We start from the raw sequence: 6164 nt of genomic DNA, 5'->3' as shown, positions 1-6164 counted from the left end.
GAAGTACAATATTTTTGCTGGTAACAAACAGAATACAGTTAACGCTTTTTTTGTAATCCCTACATGTAACGGATTACATGTGATCGTACTCCCCAACCCTGTGTATAGGTTTTGACATAGATTAATGTGAAACTCAAACAAAGAAACAAAATTCCCTGTGATTTTCAGCCTTGGTAATATATTGACTCCAAACCACATAGCATAACACAGGTGTGCTCTCCAGATTGCGTGGCCTACCGTTGTAAAAACTGTCTAGAATAGTCATCATTTCACAGAAGTCAGAGTGAATTCAAAGAACTGAGTGACTTGAGCCACCTTTGAAGGGGCTTGTTTACATGCATGCTATTTCAACCCAACAGTCACATGTATATTTGAAATGAAAGAATTTGTACTCTAGGATGGGTCTGGTGAAGCAGAATGAAGCTGCTCATTCTTAGTAGGCTGAGAGAGAGTTGTTTACTTATGGTACAGCCTTGATGATCACCTGAGCCTCAACATTCCAGCCCCTCATGCGTAACTAAACATACTGTACGGCTCTCTGGTGCAAATCATTGACTGTGAAAAGTGTTGTCTTATTCAAACATTAGAAGTCATGTGCTTATTGGCCAATTATTTGCTAATACCTTAAAATAAACTGTTTCTGCTAACGCATGCCAACAGTCTACATGCATCTGAGGCAATCTATTCAGCTAACACTGATAGGCTAGCGTTGGTGCACAGCTACTTTACGTGACATGGTTTCCAGAATGTCTTAATGTTGACTGTAAACAAACACACTTTCAGTAAATCATTGAAAACCCCTTTGGGTTTTATGCTATATATGTCTGTGTTATGAGTGATATCATGCCTGGTATTATGAGTTATATTAGCCTGTTTTATGGATTATATTATTGTGGATTATGAGTGTTATTGATAATAGCCCTATTATGCGTGTGTTATGTTTGATATTATGCCTGTGTTATGGGTAATATTATGCATGTGTTATGGGTGATATTATGTCTGTGTAATGGGTAATATTATGCCTGTGTTATGGGTGATATTATGCCTGTGTTATGGGTGATTATTATGCCTGTGTTATGGTATATTATGTCTGTGTAATGAGGTAATATTAGCCTGTGTTATGTTTGATATTATGCCTGTGTTATGGGATATTATTGCCATGTGTTATGGGTGATATTATGTCTGTGTAATGGGTAATATTATGCCTGTGTTATGGGTGATATTATGCCTGTGTTATGGGTGATATTATGCCTGTGTTATGGGTGATATTATGCCTGTGTTATGGGTGATATTATGCCTGTGTTATGGGTAAGGTTGCAAACGGAGGGTATATTACTGTAAACTACCAGCATTTTGGTAACTTTCAAGGATTGTATTTAATTTATCACAAGACATCTAGTGGCKCTTTTAGGTACTTCAGATTATCACAGGTGTCTGTAATTATCTCTGGTCCTCTGTTTTATATATTTTACATGTGACAAGGCCACACAATCAAATAAGATTATAAAAAATGTAATAATAGAATGACAAAGCTGGAAAACATTATCCAAAATATAAACCATCAATTTAGTGAATACCATTGGTGTTCACAGCACTGTTTCAGCAACATTGAAGGTTTTAAATGACATCCACTGTGCTCTTGATAAGAAGTTACATTGTGTGTCTGTTTTTATTGATTTGGCGAAGGCTTTTGCCACCGTGGACCATGCTGTGTTAGTGCAAAGGTTAAAATGTTGTGGAATTACTGGTCATGCTCTAGATTGGTTTATAAATTACCTATCAAATCGTACACGATGTGTAATGGCGGATGGTTGTAAATCTGAGTCCATAGAGGTGTGCTCAGGTGTTCCGCAATGTTCCGTTTTGGGCCCACTGTTGTTAATTTTGTATATCAACAACATTGGGGATCTTATTGAAACAGCGGATGTACATTTTTATGCAGATGATACTGTTTTTTATTCAAGTTGTAGTAGTTTATCTTTAGCTTTTGAAAATGCCCAACGAGCATTTAACATCATACAACAGAATCTGTATGATTTAAAGCTGATTCTAAATTCGGGTAAAACAAAATGCATGGTATTTTCAAATGCCAGGCATGTTACAAATCATGTCATTGCTACATTGGCTGGACATGCTATAGAGCAAGTTAAAGTGTACAAATATTTGGGTGTGTGGGTTGATGATAAGCTGAGCTTCACTGTGCATGTAGAGAACTTGAAGGAAGCTCAAGCTGAAAATAGGATTGTATTACCGGCATAAGGCTTGTTTTTCTTCTGAGGACAGGAAGGAGCTGGTACGATGTACATAACTGTCGGTTTTAGATTTTAGTGATGTTATATACAGTGGGGAGAACAAGTATTTGATACACTGCCGATTTTGCAGGTTTTCCTACTTACAAAGCATGGATGCGACAGCTTCGAACCATTGCAAGACATGGACTGTAGCCTACAAAAGCCTATTCCTGATCTTTTCCAATGAACAATCCAACACATTTGGTGTGTCATCATAGTGGTCTCTGACTTCTGGTCAGACTCGCTCAGGTGGAACAAACTTAAACTTGCGCCTTTTTTCAATGCTGATTTGAATGTAATTGAAAAAACAGCGACGTGTCAAAGATTGAATTTAAAAGTAATCTTCAAAGTAATATTCTACTTTTTTAAAAGTATCTGTAATCTGAGTACAATATTTTTGCTGGTAACATAACAGAATACAGTTAACGCTTTTTTGTAATCCCTTACATGTAACGGATTACATGTGATCCGTTACTCCCAACCCTGTGTATAGGTTTTGACATAGATTAATGTGTAAACTCAAACAAAGAAACAAATTCCCTGTGATTTCTCAGCCTTGGTAATATATTGATCTCCAAACCACATAGCATAACACAGGTGGTGCTCTCCAGATTGCGTGGCTACCGTTGTAAAAACTGTCTAGAATAGTCATCATTTCACAGAAGTCAGAGTGAATTCATAAGAACTGAGTGACTTGAGCCCTTTGAAATGGGGCTTGTTTTACATGCATGCTATTTCAACCCAACAGTCACATGTATATTTTGAAATGAAAGAATTTGTACTCTAGGATGGGTCTGGTGAAGCAGAATGAGCTGCTCATTCTTAGTAGGCTGGAAGAGTTGTTTACTTATGGTACAGCCTTGATGATCACCTGAGCCTCAACATTCCAGCCCCTCATGCGTAACTAACATACTGTACGGCTCTCTGGTGCAATCATTGACTGTGAAAAGTGTTGTCTTATTCAAACATTAGAAGTCATGTCTTATTGGCCAATATTTTGCTAATACCTTAAATAAACTGTTACTGCTAACGCATGCCAACAGTCTACATGCATCTAGGCAATCTATTCAGCTAACACTGATAGGCTAGCGTTGGTGCACAGCTACTTTACGTGACACTGGGTTTCCAGAATGTCTTAATGTTTGACTGTAAACAAACACACTTTCAGTAAATCATTGAAACCCCTTGGGTTTTATGCTATATTTATGTCTGTGTTTGAGTGGATATATGCCTGTGTTATGAGTTATATTATGCCCTGTATTATGATTATATTATTGCTGTATTATGAGTGTTTATTGATAATAGCCTATTATGCCTGTGTTATGTTTGATATTATGCTGTGTTATGGGTAATATTTGCATGTGTTATGGGTGATATTATGTCTGTGTAATGGGTAATATTATGCCTGTGTTATGGGTGATAATTATGCCTGTGTTATGGGTGATATTATGCCTGTGTTATGGGTGAATATTATGCTGTGTTATGGGTAAGGTTGCAAAACGGAGGTATATTACTGTAAACTACCACATTTTGGTAACTTTCAAGGATTGTTTTAATTTATCACAAGACATCTAGTGGCCTTTTAGGTACTTCAGATTATCACAGGTGTCTGTAATTATCTCTGGTCCTCTGTTTTATATATTTACATGTGACAAGCCCACACAATCAAATAAGATTATAAAAAATGTAATAATAGAATGACAAAGCTGGAAAACATTATCCATATAAACCATCAATTTAGTGAATACCATTGGTGTTCACAGCACTGTTTAGCAACATTGAAGGTTTTAAATGACATCCACTGTGCTCTTGATAAGAAGTTACATTGTGTGTCTGTTTTTATTGATTTGGCGAAGGCTTTTGCCACCGTGGAACCATGCTGTGTTAGTGCAAAGGTTAAAATGTTGTGGAATTACTGGTCATGCTCTAGATTGGTTTTATAATTACCTATCAAATCGTACACGATGTGTAATGGCGGATGGTTGTAAATCTGAGTCCATAGAGTGTGCTCAGGTGTTCCGCAATGTTCCGTTTTGGGCCCACGTTGTTTAATTTTGTATATCAACAACATTGGGGCTTATTGAAACAGCGGATGTACATTTTTATGCAGATGATACTGTTTTTTATTCAAGTTGTAGTAGTTTATCTTTAGCTTTTGAAAATGCCCAACGAGCATTTAACATCATACAACAGAATCTGTATGATTTAAAGCTGATTCTAAATTCGGGATAACAAAATGCATGGTATTTTCAAATGCCAGGCATGTTACAAATCATGTCATTGCTACATTGGGTGACATGCTATAGAGCAAGTTAAAGTGTCAAATATTTGGTGTGTGGGTTGATGATAAGCTGAGCTTCACTGTGCATGTAGAGAACTTGAGGAAGCTCAAGCTGAAAATAGGATTGTATTACCGGCATAAGGCTTGTTTTTCTCTCTGAGGACAGGAGGGCTGGTACCGATGTACATAACTGTCGGTTTTAGATTTTAGTGATGTTATATACAGTGGGGAGACAAGTATTTGATACACTGCCGATTTTGCAGGTTTTCCTACTTACAAAGCATGTAGAGGTCTGTAATTTTATCATAGGTACACTTCAACTGTGAGAGACGGAATCTAAACAAAAATCCAGAAAATCACATTGTATGATTTTTAAATAATTAATTTGCATTTTATTGCATGACATAAGTTATTGATCACCTACCAACCAGTAAGAATTCCGGCTCTCACAGACCGTTAGTTTTTCTTTAAGAAGCCCTCCTGTTCTCCACTCATTACCTGTATTAACTGCCCTCGTTGAACTCGTATCCTACACACACCTGTCCACACACTCAATCAAACAGATTCCAACTCTCTCCACAATGGCCAAGACCAGAGAGCTGTAAGGACATCAGGGATAAAATTGTAGACCTGCACAAGGCTGGGATGGGCTAGGACAATAGGCAAGCAGCTTGGTGAGAAGGAAACAACTGTTGGCGCAATTATTAGAAAAGGAAGAAGTTCAAGATGACGGTCAATCACCCTCGTCTGGGGCTCCATGCAGATTTCACCTCGTGGGGCATCAATGATCATGAGGAAGGTGAAGGGAATCACCGCGAACTACACGGCAACTGGTCAATGACCTGAAGAGAGCTGGACCCACGTCTCAAAGAAAACCTTTAGTAACACACTACTGCCGTCATGGATTAAAATCCTGCAGCGCACGCAAGGTCCCCTGCTAAGCCAGTGCATGCTCAGGCCTGTCTGAAGTTTGCCAATGCCCATCTGGATGATCCAGAGGAGATGGGGAAGGTCATGTGGTCTGATGAGACAAAAATAGAGCTTTTTGGTCTAACTCCACTCGCCGTGTTTGGAGAAGAAGAAGTATGAGTACAACCCCAAGAACACATCCAACCGTGAAGCATGGAGGTGGAAACATCATTCTTTGGGATGCTTTTTGCAAAGGGCAGGACGACTGCACCGTATTGAGGGGAGGATGGATGGGGCCATGTATCGCGAGATCTTGGCCAACAACCTCCTTCCCTCAGTAAGAGCATTGAGATGGGTCGTGGCTGGGTCTTCCAGCATGACAACGACACGAAGCACACAGCCATGGCAACTAAGGAGTGGCTCCGTAAGAAGCATCTCAAGGTCCTGGAGTGGCCTAGCCAGTCCCAGACCTGAACCCAATAGAAATCTTTGGAGGGAGCTGAACTCCGTATTGCCCAGCGACAGCCCCGAAACCTGAAGGTCTGGAGAAGATCTGTGGAGGGAGTGGGCCAAAATCCCTGCTGCAGTGTGTGCAACTAGTCAAGAACTACAGGAACGTATGATCTCTGATTGCAAACAAAGGTTTCTGTACCAAATATTAAGTTTGCTTTTTCCTGATGTAT

At 39.1% G+C, this 6164-nt stretch overlaps 1 protein-coding gene across 1 annotated transcript in view; it reads left to right on the top strand.

The window, feature by feature from the left end:
- Nucleotides 1-6164, top strand: part of slc23a4 (solute carrier family 23 member 4) — a 33790-nt gene that overhangs the window by 4883 nt on the left and 22743 nt on the right. The gene's annotated exons all lie outside the window — the stretch shown is intronic.

This window comes from Salvelinus sp. IW2-2015, linkage group LG26 (assembly GCF_002910315.2).
Source record: "Salvelinus sp. IW2-2015 linkage group LG26, ASM291031v2, whole genome shotgun sequence".
NCBI lineage: Eukaryota > Metazoa > Chordata > Actinopteri > Salmoniformes > Salmonidae > Salvelinus > Salvelinus sp. IW2-2015.
Note: the sequence above shows the minus strand (reverse complement) of the source record. Positions and strands in the feature narration are given on the sequence as shown.